General features: G+C 39.0%; 1 protein-coding gene across 1 annotated transcript in view; it reads left to right on the plus strand.

Annotated features, from left to right (window-relative positions):
- The window catches only part of SLC4A10 (solute carrier family 4 member 10), a 432,482-nt gene that overhangs the window by 225,355 nt on the left and 190,827 nt on the right, over nucleotides 1-16,300 (plus strand). The gene's annotated exons all lie outside the window — the stretch shown is intronic.

Genomic DNA, 16,300 nt, shown 5'->3' on the forward strand with positions numbered 1-16,300 from the left:
CGAACAATCAAGCGTTTCATTCAAAATAGTCAACAGGGTCGCAAGAAGCGTGTGGAAAAACCAAGGCGCAAAATAACTGCCCATGAACTGAGAAAAGTCAAGCGTGCAGCTGCCATGATGCCACTTGCCACTAGTTTGGCCATATTTCAGAGCTGCAACATCACTGGAGTGCCCAAAAGCACAGGGTGTGCAATACTCAGAGACATGGCCAAGGTAAGAAAGGCTGAAAGACGACCACCACTGAACAAGACACACAAGCTGAAACATCAAGACTGGGCCAAGAAATATCTCAAGACTGATTTTTCTAAGGTTTTATGGACTGATGAAATGAGAGTGAGTCTTGATGGGCCAGATGGATGGGCCCGTGGCTGGATTGGTAAAGGGCAGAGAGCTCCAGTCCGACTCAGACGCCAGCAAGGTGGAGGTGGAGTACTGGTTTGGGCTGGTATCATCAAAGATGAGCTTGTGGGGCCTTTTCGGGTTGAGGATGGAGTCAAGCTCAACTCCCAGTCCTACTGCCAGTTTCTGGAAGACACCTTCTTCAAGCAGTGGTACAGGAAGAAGTCTGCATCCTTCAAGAAAAACATGATTTTCATGCAGGAAAATGCTCCATCACACGCGTCCAAGTACTCCACAGCGTGGCTGGCAAGAAAGGGTATAAAAGAAGAAAATCTAATGACATGGCCTCCTTGTTCACCTGATCTGAACCCCATTGAGAACCTGTGGTCCATCATCAAATGTGAGATTTACAAGGAGGGAAAACAGTACACCTCTCTGAACAGTGTCTGGGAGGCTGTGGTTGCTGCTGCACGCAATGTTGATGGTGAACAGATCAAAACACTGACAGAATCCATGGATGGCAGGCTTTTGAGTGTCCTTGCAAAGAAAGGTGGCTATATTGGTCACTGATTAGTTTTTGTTTTGTTTTTGAATGTCAGAAATGTATATTTGTGAATGTTGAGATGTTATATTGGTTTCACTGGTAAAAATAAATAATTGAAATGGGTATATATTTGTTTTTTGTTAAGTTGCCTAATAATTATGCACAGTAATAGTCACCTGCACACACAGATATCCCCCTAAAATAGCTATAACTAAAAACAAACTAAAAACTACTTCCAAAACTATTCAGCTTTGATATTAATGAGTTTTTTGGGTTCATTGAGAACATGGTTGTTGTTCAATAATAAAATGAATCCTCAAAAATACAACTTGCCTAATAATTCTGCACTCCCTGTATGCTTCAATTTTATTCCTTGCTTAAATATTAATATGATGTTCTCTAGTTAGCTGCATTTTCTTGTGCACCCAGAAATAATTCCTTAGATAACACTATGATATGCATAACGGCATCATGCTATCACTGCATCGGTTATATAGGTCTGTTTTTTATTTGTTTATAAATATGTTAAAATATTTGAATTCTTGTATGTTAAAAACCATAATGCATATAATAGACCCTACGTATAAAGAGTCAAGTATTACTCATTATCTTTTACATTAAATCATGTCTTCATAGTAATGCTATGTTTAAGTTGGAATTTCTTGCTGCATAGACATTGCTTTGTTTTTTGAGTTTGTACAAAGATTAAATAAATAATTATTGTGTGGTTACATAAAATCATCAATCATCTGGGTAAATGCTACTTTTTACGTAATAATAAATTATCTATTTCAATGAGACAGTAAAAACTATAGATATCTGTTTCATTCGTTTGCAGTTACCAAGCAGCCAATATGTTATGTATTATAACGTGTACGCTATCATTTTCACAAATCTAACAATGAGCTATTATTGTTATGCAAGAACCAAGTGGCACGCTGTGTAGATATTATTTGTACACCGCATAAGCTCACTCTTGCCCTTACAACATAATTGGCCCTTGGATTAATATTTTCTGGGTGCACATGGAATCGCACTATTGAGAGTGATCACCGCTACAGTTATCCTATTATCCAAGCCTCATAAACATTGTAGAGAACTAAAGGGATCAGCAATTGGTTAAGAGGATTTTACTAGTAACCAATCACAAACTGATTCTCACCCTATGACACGCTAATACCAAATCGCGTGTGAGTGGCTAAGAGGTGGGCGTGAATGATATGCACGCTACGATTGGGTAAAGGACATAGGAGAGGGGTATATCAGGCCCTCACAGCGAGACACTCGTCTTGTCAAACTGAATTTGCACATTGAGAAAGGCCGCCACTCGGCCGAATCGCGTTTCTGCGCAGCACAGCAGTATGCTTATGTAGCATAGTGTTTTTAAATTAACTTTTTGTTACTCACGCTTTAGCTTAATAGCTGCAAGGGACGTGTCACACAGTATAGAAACCATCCCTGTCACCTGAAGCCAGCGTATCCTGTTACTGGCCAGGAATACAGGGGGGTGGTTGAATCTGTGTTTCATTGTCTGGGTATATTGCAGTGTGATATTAATAGCGTGAGTGTGGAGTGTGAGTGTGGAGCAATTTTGTAAATGGTGAGAGTGCTTATCTTCTTACACTCTCTTTTATAGTGGTTTAATAATAAACAATTAATTTTAACTAAATTAATTTTCTTGTCTAGTTGAATATATCCACTTAATTACAATATACTATAGGAATGAGTGCTAAATAACCCCTTCTTGTCCAGTCTTTCCCCCCATTCTCCCTATTTTTGAATAATTAATATAAAGGGTTAGTACCAGGGAATACTATATCCCTTTTTCCTATATTAACACTTTCACAGTGCCAGACTTTTTCTTTCTTTTGTACATATTATATGGATACTAAAATAAATTGTACCCATATGATAGAGTATTGCAACAGTAGTAGTATGGCTAGGTATTGATACCTTGTAAGTTACGTGTAGTTTACACTTATATATACAAATTACTTGTTAGTGTGCCCGTAGGTCACAATGAGAATATTGGTTGCTCCACAGATTAGAGGTATATCCCAGCCGTCATTTGTACAGCCCAATATCCAAAATGGAGCATGTGTATATAAATGAAACCACAGGAGTTACCATGTATTCAAACATTAAGTTACAGTGTAACCAACGACTCACCACTAACTTTGTATCGGTTGCTATTGATTAATTATAAAGTTACATATTGTATACTTATGTTATAAGATTTTCAGCAACCTCTAAAGGAGTGTAATACTTAGCGAGGAGGCTTATACAGATTACTTGTTAGTGTGCCCATGGGTCACACTTAGAATATTCATTGCTCCACAGATTAGATTAGAGGTATATCTCCAGTCATATGTACAGCCCAATATCTAAAATGGAGCATATGTATATAAATACCACAGGAGTTACCGTGTATTCAAACGTTAAGTTACAGTGTAACCAACGACTCACCACTAACTTTGTATCGGTTGCTATTGATTAATTATAAAGTTACATATTGTATACTTATGTTATAAGATTTTCAGCAACCTCCAAAGAAATGTAATACTTAGCGAGGAGGTTTATACAGATTACTTGTTAGTGTGCCCATGGGTCACAGTTAGAATATTCATTGCTCCACAGATTAGATTAGAGTTATATCTCCAGTCATATGTAAAGCCCAATATCTAAAATGGAGCGTATGTATATAAATTAAACCAGTGTAATACTTAGCGAGGAGGCTTATACAGATTACTTGTTAGTGTGCCCATGGGTCACAGTTAGAATATTCATTGCTCCACAGATTAGAGGTATATCTCCGCCGTCATATGTACAGCCCAATATCTAAATTGGAGCATATGTATATAAATACCACAGGAGTTACCATGTATTCAAACGTTAAGTTACAGTGTAACCAACGACTCGCAACTAACTATGTATCGGTTGCTATTGATTAATTAAAAAGTTACATATCGTATACTTTCATTATAAGATTTTCAGCAACCTACAAAGGAGTGTAATACTTGGCGAGGAGGCTTAACACTAAAGCTTGCCACCAGGCAGGTATGTGCATGATATGCAATTTATTTATTACAGCAGTAACCTAAATCAGCTGGTTTTAGAAACGCCAAACAGCAAGACTCCTATAGAGAGGCCTCTCACCCCACTATGAATTGTATACGCTTAGTATTGAATGTGCAAATAAATAAGGAATATCTATATGCCCTAAGGTCACACTTAGATCGTGCAGTGTTCCACAAGTTAAGGAATACAGAGGCCACTATATATTGAGCTCAACGTTTAACCTGGGTATACGTAAATGAAACTTGTTTATATAGATTGTACTCAGGGCACTGCCGTGTGTCTAAGCACTATACGGTACAGTTTACCCCAGGTTTGTCAAGTGTTGCCACTAAAAATACTTATTGTTAGTTGTTAAATATCATAACATATGCTTGTAATTTGTACTGTGGGCAACCACCACAAGAGGTTAGTAAAAGAAATAGTATCGGATAAGCCCGAACAACAGATCTCCTAAGGAGATACCACTTTCCCCATAGTTGATTAATACATAAGAAATACCACTTAGACTAGTGCAAAATTAAAACTAAAGGACACCCAACAATCCTCTCATTCCTCCCTTAACATGTTTCGCTTACTGGCTTTGTCAGTTGATATATTTTAAAACCTATAGACACTAAGCCCATACGTATGAGGGTAGAGTGCTTTTCCGGTTAGTATCCTGTCCAGCTCTCTTGCTGGAATTGTTCTTGTATAGATTACAGGTGGAGTCAAAGTATTATCACAGCTTCAGACTTAGCATAAAGTGTAAGGGTTAAAAAATTTGCTCATAACCCATCACATTCTGATCATAAAAATATTAATAAAACATTTTCAAGAGCTAAAAGCGATATGGCATATGATAAGGTATTTGAATGGGAAGGGCTATTGTGTATATGCATACATGAGTATTTATGTGTTTATTTGTGCAGATATGTATATACATATATATATATATATATATATATATATATATATATATATATATATATATATATATATATATATATATATATAAAAGTATAAACTTGACTTTACTGTCCCTTACTGTTCTTTGAGAATAAAAATAAGATGAAGCCTGAAAAAATATATTAAAAAATAGGGGCAATTGATTTTTCTCTATAGATTTGACACATTTGAATGCATATCTGTTATCAGTTCTATAGTTAGTATAATAATATTTTTATGGTGCTTTGACTAGAATACATTACTTTTTGAATCTACTTTAAAAAATTGCAACTTCTGTAAAATGAAATGACTCAAAATAAATATAATATATATATAATATAATAGAGCTATTAAAAGACAAAGGAACAGCTGATGCTCATCTAGAAGCAATTGTACAAAATAGCGTATACCATGAATCCATCTTCATTCTGTTGTAGCATTTAGTAAAATGCTATTAGTACGAGGAAATGTGTATTCTTGACCAAGATGGGAAGTTATCACTAAGGATGAATTAAACAAAAGTTGTAAAGCAACAAGATCTTTCAGTAGCCCAGTTTGTTGTAATGGTTAACGCAGAGGCTATACTATGTAATACAAGATTATGAAATTATGATTATTGTAATACAAGATTATTAAATGATGATTATTATTACTTAGTGGCTCGGCACATAATGGTGCATATATAGGCTGACCATATTGCCGCTTTAAAAAGGGACACATATGAAAAATACATGTCAGGGTTCTCATAATGTAACATTATTCCAAACCATTTCTTTAAACAGCCCTGACATATGTATTTGTCATATACATATGTGTCCCTTTTTAAGCGGCAATATGGCAGCCTATGCATATATGTTATTTTACCTACATCTACATAATTATATACGCAAGAAAAAATAAAGAGGATTGAGCATTTAAGTTACTTTATTCTAAATTGAACGTGGGTTGCAATTCAAGCTATTAACTTCCTAAAGAGAAACATTGAAAAGCGAACTCTGAACTGATTCTTGATGGGAACATTAAAGAGATATGAAATCCAACATTTTTTTTTGCAATTCAGACAAAAAAAAAAACCTTTCCAATTTACTTCTATTAGAAAACTTGCTTTGTTTCCATGAGATTCTGTGCTGAAGAGCTACCCAGGCATCTGGGGCACTACATGACAGGAAATAGTGCTGCCATCTAGTGTTCTTGTAAATCGACAACATTGTTACAAAGTTGCTGCCATATAGTTCTCCAGAAGTGGGCCAGCTCCTAAGCATACATCCCTGCTTTTCAACAAACGATACCAAGTGAATGAAGTAAACTGATAATAGAATTAGAAAGTTGTTTAAAAGCACATGCTCTGTCTGGATCATGAAAAAGAAATGTTAGGTTTCACATCCCTTTAATAGGAGATTATTTTGGTTATTTTGAACTATCTTTGTATTTAAGTATATAACAAAATTACGTGTTGCATCAATTGCATTTTTATTCATATTGTGATACCAGGGCAATAATAGTTTGCAAAATCTTTGAATCCAGCTAAGCTGTTTTTTGACTTCCTTTTCATTGGAATTACAAACCTTTGATTTAGTTTAGCGACCCCAAATTCTAAATATGATCTAATCAGATATTCTTGTACTGAATAAACACACTAAACAGTAAGAAACCTGCTTCTCCCTAGGGGGTTTGCAGTAGAATGCGCAAACTTACACAGAAGCTAAATATGTGGGGCCGTTACAAAATGGTAACATGGTGGCTAATTGATTCAGTATTGATGATGGCTACCTAAGTAGTTTGAACAAGTTTGAATGTAGTTTTTTTCCCCACTGAACTAATAATATAAAGTCATTTTCTGCTTAACATTTTTTTAAACATCTAAACACTTATTTACAATCATAAATTAATATACTGAACATTCTGATGATTGTCATAAGCTATATTTTTAATATTTTAGCAAATCAGGAGATGATTTTGTCTATTAACATGTTAACTGAGCATGGGTATGTGAACAATAGCCCAAAAGTGGTTTTATGTGGTCCCCCAAACCATGTATCAATCAAATATTCTTAATGGCTGGAATTGCGTTGAATTTGAAAACCATGAGAGAACGTGCAAACCAAGTCACAGATCTTGTAATGGATTTCAGTAGCTACAATGGACCTTTATCATACTTTACTCTTGTAATTACCATCATTTTAGAACTTAATTTTTCTGCACTTATTCAAGGAGAGTTGCTGCACAGGTCAGCACTGGAAAGCAAAAAAATCTATAATTCAACATCGCAGCACCCATGACTATAGGCAGGTGGGGAATAACCTCAGTGGCCCCTTTAAATTTTCTGCCAAACACAGTGGTATTTGTTCTTGTTCATGTTTACCCTCCAAACACATATGTGCAACCACACAAACATGCACACACACACAGACATATATGATAAGGAATGCAATCACATCAAATGCAAACTTTTAATGCCGGTGCTTCACTCTTCAGGTGTCACTGAAGTCAGAAATCTTAGGAAAAAGCAAATCACAGATAGTGTATTATCCCTTAGACAATTTCCCACTAAATGGAAAGTACTTAAAGGGAAATGTGTTCCAAAAAAAGTTTATTAAATCTTTAACAGGACAGACTTTATCCAAAAGCAACGATTCATGGGCATCAACAGAAATGTTTTCATGGTGGGGAGTCAGAGTGACAAAAACAATAAAATTTCTCAAACATAATCATATTCCTGGCAACATACAGCAGGAGAGAGTTGCATGTTGTGTAAAATGGTAGCTCGTTGGGATCAAAAGAGTAACCGCTCCTGACTCTATGCTGTGAGTCTTTCATCATTTAGCTCACAGAACCAGAATGATCTATTTAACTTGTTGATGAAAGATCTTGTGCTTTTGGCAGTATCAGACTCTTAAATAATTTTGCAGCTGAAAAAATTTGGAACAATTATTCTTTTTAAAATGTGGGTTCTGATCAATTCTTCAAAACATTTAAAGGAACATGAAACCCAACATTTTTCTATCATGATTCAGATAAAATATAGAATTTCTTCTATAAGGTACGACGAGTCCACAGATTCATCCTTTACTTGTGGGATATTATCTCCTGCTAACAGGAAGTGGCAAAGAGCACCACAGCAGAGCTGTCTATATAGCTCCTCCCTTAGCTCCATCCTCCTGTCATTCTCTTTGCCTACTATAAGTACTAGGAAGGGTAAAGTTAAAAAAAGGTGATAAAATATTAGTTTTTTATTTCTTCAAGCAAGAGTTTTTTGTTTTAAATGGTACCGGTGTGTACTATTTACTCTCAGGCAGCGGATGGATGAAGACTTCTGCCTGGAGGATGATGATCTTAGCATTTGCAACTAAGATCCAGTGCTGTTCCCACAGAGGCTGAGGGGTACAAGAGACTTCAGTGTGAGGAACGTTTTCATGCTATATAGCGGTGAGGTATGTTCAGTCATTTTTTCTGGAGAGACTGTGTATTTCAGAAAGGCTGACAGTATCCCCATGAGGGTGAGGGTAAGCAGTAATCCTAAGCTATAGAATGGCATTACTAAGCTTGCATAAGGGGCTAATTACAAATTTGGTTGACACTGAGTTTTGAATGTTTGTGGGCAAACGTTTTTATGAACTGGGAGTGCTGTTAACGTTTTGTGGGCAATAACGTTTTTTGGGTAACTTTATTGAGGGTACACTTGGCTTAATTTTTGGGTCTCAGAACCCACATGGCTAGTTTTAAACCGCTCTGGTGCGGTTCCTTGAGGCTGTAGAGACATCGAGTGAGATGGGCGGGACCTATTTTTGCGCCTCAGATGCGCAGTTGTTTTCATTCAGCAAGCAGCAAGCTCCAACTCCTGAGGGCCCTTGTGAATGTTTTGGGCCAAATCGAAGCTTTAACCCCATATTTAATATCCCTGAGGGGCCACAGCAGGGCTGTGGCAAGGTGCTGGCGGTGTTTTTTCTGGATTTAGGCCTAATTTCAATCCGGTTTGCACATTAAAGGGTTAAATGTTAAATTTCCTTGTGGGGCAAACTTAACTACACATATTGCGTCTGCTTGCAAAAAGAACGTGTATGCTTTTTTTCTCTTAAAGGCGCAGTACCATTTTTTAAGATTGTTATTTTTTCACTAAATGTGTTTTCAAGCTTGTTTGTGTTCATTACTAGCCTGTACAACATGTCTGACATTGAGGATAGCCAATGTTCAATGTGTTTAGAAGCCATTGTAGAACCCCCACTTAAATTGTGTCCCTCATGCACTGAAAGGGCAATAAATTGCAAAGAACATATTTTAGCTAATAAAAGTATGTTGCAGGATGATTCTCAGTCAGAAGGGAATCAGGTTATGCCATCTAATTCTCCCCAAGTGTCACAACCATTAACGCCAGCACAAGTGACACCAAATACTTCTAGTGCGTCTAATTCTTTCACCCTGCAAGATATGGTAGTGGTTATGAATACTACCCTCACAGAGGTTTTATCTAAGCTGCCTGGGTTGCAGGGGAAGTGCAGTAGGTCTGGTGTGAGAGTAAATACTGAGCCCTCTGACGCTTTATTAGCCATATCCGATGTACCCTCACAATGTTCTGAGTTGGGGGTGAGGGATTTGCTGTCTGAGGGAGAGATTTCTGATTTAGGAAAGATGTTCCCTCAGACAGACTCAGATATGACAGCTTTTAAATTTAAACTAGAACACGTACGCTTATTGCTCAGGGAGTTTTTAGCGACTCTGGATGATTGTGACCCTATTGTAGTTCCAGAGAAATTGTGTAGAATGGACAGATAGCTAGAGGTTCCTACCTACACTGATGTTTTTCCGGTCCCTAAGAGGATTTCGGACATTGTTACTAAGGAATGGGATAGACCAGGTATTCCGTTCTCTCCCCGTCCTACTTTTAAGAAAATGTTTCCCATATCAGACACCATGCGGGATTCGTGGCAGACGGTCCCTAAGGTGGAGGGAGCTATTTCTACCCTGGCTAAGTGTACCACTATACCTATTGAAGACAGTTGTGCTTTCAAAGATCCTATAGATAAAAAATTAGAGGGTCTCCTAAAGAAAATATTTGTTCATCATGGTTTTCTTCTGCAACCTATAGCGTGCATTGTTCCTGTAACTACTGCAGCTGCTTTTTGGTTTGAGGCTCTGGAGGAGGCTCTTCAGGTTGAGACCCCATTAGATGATATTCTGGATAGAATTAGGGCTCTCAAGCTAGCTAATTCTTTCATTACAGATGCCGCTTTTCAACTGGCTAAATTAGCGGCAAAGGGAGGGGCGGAGCCAACACTGAAACAGAGAGGTCGCATGCCTACATAGCTATGCTAAATTTCTACTTTTAAACCTCATACTGACTGATCTGATCAACCTCAATTTTAAACATGACAATCAGAGTTCCAAGGAACCAGCATGGGAATCCTGGAGTCTAGAAAACCCCTTCAGCTAGCGAGATAACCTTTTTCAAATGAGGCCCTTTTTGCAGATACTCCAGGGAGCGGCCATTATCAGAATCCCGGCCAGATCTACTTTTTGAGAACAGCTTGCCACGATCACCGCTCTTATTTATTTAGACAGTGGGCTTCTATGGACTTTAGCGCAACAATAAATAAATATAATGGAGCTCTTAAGCTATGCTTTTGTGGAGTCGCTACAAGACCTGTTGTGCAATCATTTCTTGAGCCTTGAAAGAAGCATGATGGTGGCTTGGAGAGGAGCTGCAGACACAGATGCACAGAGCACTGAACCAACATCTTCAAGGACCACTCCTATTATGAAGCCTGAGGTCGGATGGTCGGACCGGGCGATATATGGAACTGCTCAGCTTGAACTCGGGCAAGGTCTGACTACAACGCAGGCACCAGCCCTTAACCCAGCTCAACAGCGAAAGGTGACTGCAACAGACGCAACTGCACCTGCTGGGCCACAAGATCATGGAGGGGAAGTATTGAGACCGGAGATGAAATACAATCTTTTATTAAGCAGTCGAAGTTCTACAACATTGAAGGTCTGGGCTGCTGTCATGAGCTCGCAAGAGATTTGCCCATATGTTGGTACGGACAGTCTTCAAGCATGGGACTCACTTTGCTGTGGCCTCCTACATTTGGTGTTGTCACTGCAGGTTGGCTTGCTTGGGGCCACTCAGCAATGCGGACTCTCCTTGATATCAGCACAAAATGTCGCTAAACTAGGCATTGGCTGAGTTTACTGTAGAAATTTGTCTTAGGGCAAGCTAGAGGCAAGTAAGGTATTGACTGAGCTGCCCATACCGAGCGCTCTCTAACTAGCTGATTATACACTGGGACACAAGGTTAGATCGCTATACGCATGTTAAATGTTAGTATCACTGACAAATTTTTCTTCTCTCACCTCAAAATTTGTTTATTAGCCTTATGTTAACCCTGTTTCACGCTGTTGATGTTTGTTATATATTTCACATGTTTTGATGCCTATATATATATATATATATATATATATATATATATATATATATATATATATATATACAGTCCATTGGTATGCCTTATTTGACTGTCTTTCAGCTTAAGTCTTCTTAACTCAGATTCCTCACTTAACACAATAGGCATTGAAAATGTTATATAGATAACTGAGGGAAAGTTGAGTGAATAACTAAGTGAACTGCACGCCTATTCATGCAGTTGTTCTGCTTGTTGTTTGGGCATAGGGCCCGTGTCTGGACAACAAGGTTTCTAAGTGTGTGGAAAAAACTAAATCTTACTCTTTGTTTATACTATAATGCCTAATTGATCATCATGCCTAAAATGCTGGAGTTATTTTTATCTCTCTATAACTAGGTAGGCATTTTAGCCTGTTAGTAGAGGATTTAATTGCTGTAGACATACATATATAGCTATATTGGTAAGTGAGGAAGGCATTACAATTAAACTTGCAGCTCCCAAATTATATCAAGAGGTAAGTAGTAGGTATCCCTTACTAGAGTCTAACAAGATCCTTAAGAGCCTAAAAATAACATATATGTATAGGAAGGCTGGGCAGCTTATACTTTCTAGCAATTTTTGGCTTAATATGTTCTATAGTTTAAACATAGCCATCTTATTGAGAGGCTAAATATTATTCCACTACTCTTTGTATCTCTGTTACTTGGCCTATTACTGCATGCTTGACTCCTTAATGCTAATATTTTATGTAACATGAGCAATCCTGTACGCCTTTTTCTATGAGCCACTACTCCTACACTTAAAGTAAAAAGCAGCAAATGGGAAGCCTATCTCTAACTTGGCATACATGACTGCAATGTAACTAATATGATAAGGTATGGTGGCAAAGTGACTAGAGTGTATTTACCGGTTAAGCTCTCTGCTCTCTGCATGTGATATTATATGCAAAACGTGCAACTTGTTGTTATGATCGTAGCCTGGTTGGCTTCTGCAGCCTTATCCCAAAGTCTGGAATATATGTATAGTGCAGGCTGGACCTGCACCTTTTGTCATATATGCTACCTCTCATATCTATATGCAACCTCCTCCCCCTCACCTCTCCACCCCCATAATGTACCTTCTAATTTAGGAGTGCTAACTAAGCGACTTCTATAACTTATGTTGCATTCTCATAATTTCTAATACTACCTACAAACTGAGTTAAAGCTTTTTTTTTTCAAGCCAAACCTACTACTTATCATCACACTCTCTCATTAATATAGCCACCCATAACCGATTAAAAAGAGGTTTGTTTTGAGGCCCAAAAGTGGTCTCTCATCCCATATTAACCTTCGCTAGTTGTTTTATTTTGCTTATGTTTGAGGTTCAAGAGAGGCCTCTAGAGCTTATTAGAAGGTTCACATTTAAATTGGCAGCTCACAATTGTAAAATAGAGTTATTTAATAATGCTTATTCTTCTTTTGGACTGTTTGTATACACCCAATATTGTAATGTATTTGACACTCTTTGCAATGACTAACTGTTCATACTGTTTTTTTTGTCTTGTTATTTTGTGAGTTGCTTCTCGAAACCTCAATAAAAATTCATATTAAATAAATTAGCGGCAAAGAATTCAGGTTTTGCCATTTTAGCGCGTAGAGTGTTATGGCTTAAGTCCTGGTCTGCTGATGTGTCATCAAAATCTAAGCTTTTAGCTATCCCTTTCAAAGGTAAGACCCTATTCGGGCCTGAACTGAAAGAGATCATTTCAGACATCACTGGAAGGAAAGGCCATGCCCTTCCTCAGGATAAAACAACTAAGATGAGGACCAAGCAAAATAATTTTCGTTCCTTTCGAAACTTCAAAGGTGGTCCCTCTTCCTCTTCCCCCGCTGCAAAACAAGAGGGGAAGTTTACTCAATCCAAGTCAGTCTGGAGACCTAACCAGGCTTGGAACAAAGGTAAACAGGCCAAGAAATCCGTTGCTGCCATCAAGTCAGCATGAAGGGGTAGCCCCGATCTGGGACCGGATCTAGTAGGGGGCAGGCTTTCTCTCTTTGCTCTGGCTTGGGCAAGAGACGTTCAGGACTCCTGGGCTTTAGAAATCGTAACCCAGGGGTATCTTCTAGATTTCAAAAATTCTCCTCCAAGGGGGAGATTCCATCTTTCTCAATTGTCTGTAAACCAGACAAAAAGAGAGGCGTTCTTACGCTGTGTAGAAGACCTATATACCATGGGAGTGATCTGCCCAGTTCCAGAAAAAGAACAGGGGCAGGGGTTTTACTCCAATCTGTTTGTGGTTCCCAAAAAAGAGGGAACTTTCAGACCAATTTTAGATCTCAAGATCCTAAACAAATTCCTCAGAGTCCCATCCTTCAAGATGGAGACCATTCGGACTATATTACCAATGATCCAGTAGGGTCAATATATGACCACCGTGGACTTAAAGGATGCATATCTACACATCCCTATCCACAAAGATCATCACCAGTTCCTCAGGTTCACCTTTCTGGACAAACATTACCAGTTTGTGGCTCTTCCCTTCGGGTTGGCCACAGCTCCCAGAATTTTCACAAAGGTGCTAGGGTCCCTTCTGGCGGTTCTAAGGCCGCGGGGCATAGCAGTGGCGCCTTATCTGGATGATATCTTAATCCAGGCGTCAACTTTCCAACTAGCCAAATCTCACATGGATATCGTGTTGGCTTTTCTAAGATCTCACGGGTGGAAGGTGAACGTAAAAAAGAGTTCGCTTCTTCCTCTCACAAGAGTTCCATTCCTGGGAACTCTGATAGATTCGGTGGACATAAAAAAATTTCTGACAGAGGTCAGGAAATCAAAGATTTTAACCACCTGCTGAGCTCTTCATTCCATTCCTCAGCCGTCAGTGGCTCAGTGTATGGAGGTAATTGGACTAATGGTAGCGGCAATGGACATAGTTCCGTTTGCTCGCTTACATCTCAGTCCACTGCAACTATGCATGCTCAATCAGTGGAATGGGGATTATGCAGATTTATCTCCTCAGATAAATCTGGATCAAGAGACCAGAGACTCTCTTCTTTGGTGGTTGTCACAGGATCATCTGTCCCATAGAATGTGTTTCCGCAGGCCAGCATGGGTCATAGTGACGATGGACGCCAGCCTATTGAGCTGGGGTGCAGTCTGTAATTCCCTGAAAGCACAGGGTTTGTGGACTCAGGAGGAGGCTCTCCTCCCGATAAATATTCTAGAACTGAGAGCAATATTCAACGTGCTTCAGGCGTGGCCTCAGCTGGCTTCGGCCAGATTCATAAGATTCTAGTCGGACAACATCACGACTGTAGCGTATATCAATCATCAGGGGGGAACAAAGAGTTCTCTAGCGATGATAGAGGTTACCAAAATAATTCGATGGGCAGAGACTCACTCTTGCCATCTATCAGCAATCTATATCCCAGGAGTGGAGAACTGGGAAGCGGATTTTCTAAGTCATCAGACTTTTCATCCGGGGGAGTGGGAACTCCATCCGGAGGTGTTTGGCCGCGCAGGACTTGGTATGCAGACCTGGTGGACATGTCATCTCTTCCACCATGGACGCTGCCACTGAGACAGGACCTTCTGATTCAAGGTCCGTTCCAGCATCCAAATCTAGTTTCTCTGCGGCTGACTGCCTGGAGATTGAATGCTTGATTTTATCCAAGCGGTATTCTCTGAGTCGGTCAAAGATACCTTGATTCAGGCTTGAAAGCCTGTCACTAGGAAAATTTATCATAAGATATGGCGTAAATATCTTTATTGGTGCGAATCCAAGGGCTACTCATGGAGTAAGATCAGGATTCCTAGGATTTTGTCCTTTCTCCAAGAAGGATTGGAGAAGGGGCTATCAGCTAGTTCCCTGAAGGGACAGAAATCTGCTTTATCAATTTTACTGCACAAGTGTTTGGCAGATGTGCCAGATGTTCAGTCATTCTGTCAGGCTTTAGTTAGAATCAAGCCTGTGTTTAAACCTGTTGCTCCACCATGGAGTTTGAATTTAGTTCTTAAAGTTCTTCAAGGGGTTCCGTTTGAACCTATGCATTCCATAGATATTAAACTTTTATCTTGGAAAGTTCTGTTTTTAGTTGCTATGTCTTCGACTCGAAGAGTTTCTGAGCTATCTGCATTGCAATGCGACTCGCCTTATCTGGTTTTCCATGCTGATAAGGTGGTTTTGCGTACCAAACCTGGATTCCTTCCTAAGGTTGTTACCAATTAGAATATTAATCAGGAAATTGTAGTTCCTTCTCTGTATCCTAATCCTTCCTCTAAGAAGGAGTGTCTGTTGCACCACCTGGATGTAGTTTGCGCTTTAAAATTTTACTTGCAAGCAACCAAGGATTTCCGTCAAACATCTTCATTGTTTGTTGTCTATTCTGGAAAACGTAGAGGTCAAAAAGCTACGGCTACCTCTCTTTCTTTTTGGCTGAAAAGCATCATACATTTGGCATACGATTCTGCTGGACAGAATTACAGCTCACTCTACTAGAGCAGTGGCTTCCACATGGGCTTTTAAAAATGACGCTTCTGTTGAACAGATTTGTAAGGCTGCGACGTGGTCTTCGCTTCATACCTTTTCCAAATTTTACAAATTTGATACTTTTGCTTCTTCGGAGGCTATTTTTGGGAGAAAAGTTCTTCAAGCAGTGGTGCCTTCTGTTTAGCCATCTGTCTTGTCCCTCCCGTTCATCCGTGTCGTGTAGCTTTGGTATTGTATCCCACAAGTAATGGATGAATCCGTGGACTCGTCGTACCTTATAGAAGAAAAGTAAATTTATGCTTACCTGATAAATTAATTTCTTCTATGGTACGACGAGTCCACGGCCCGCCCTGTCATTTTAAGACAGATTATATTTTTTTATTTCAAACTTCAGTCACCTCTGCACCTTTTAGTTTCTCCTTTTTCTTCCTGTACCTTCGGTCGAATGACTGGGGGGTGGAGCTAAGGGAGGAGCTATAGAGACAGCTCTGCTGTGGTGCTCTTTGCCACTTCCTGTTAGCAGGAGATAATATCCCACAAGTAATG

Source organism: Bombina bombina, chromosome 1, assembly GCF_027579735.1.
Source record: "Bombina bombina isolate aBomBom1 chromosome 1, aBomBom1.pri, whole genome shotgun sequence".
Classification (NCBI taxonomy): Eukaryota; Metazoa; Chordata; class Amphibia; order Anura; family Bombinatoridae; genus Bombina; species Bombina bombina.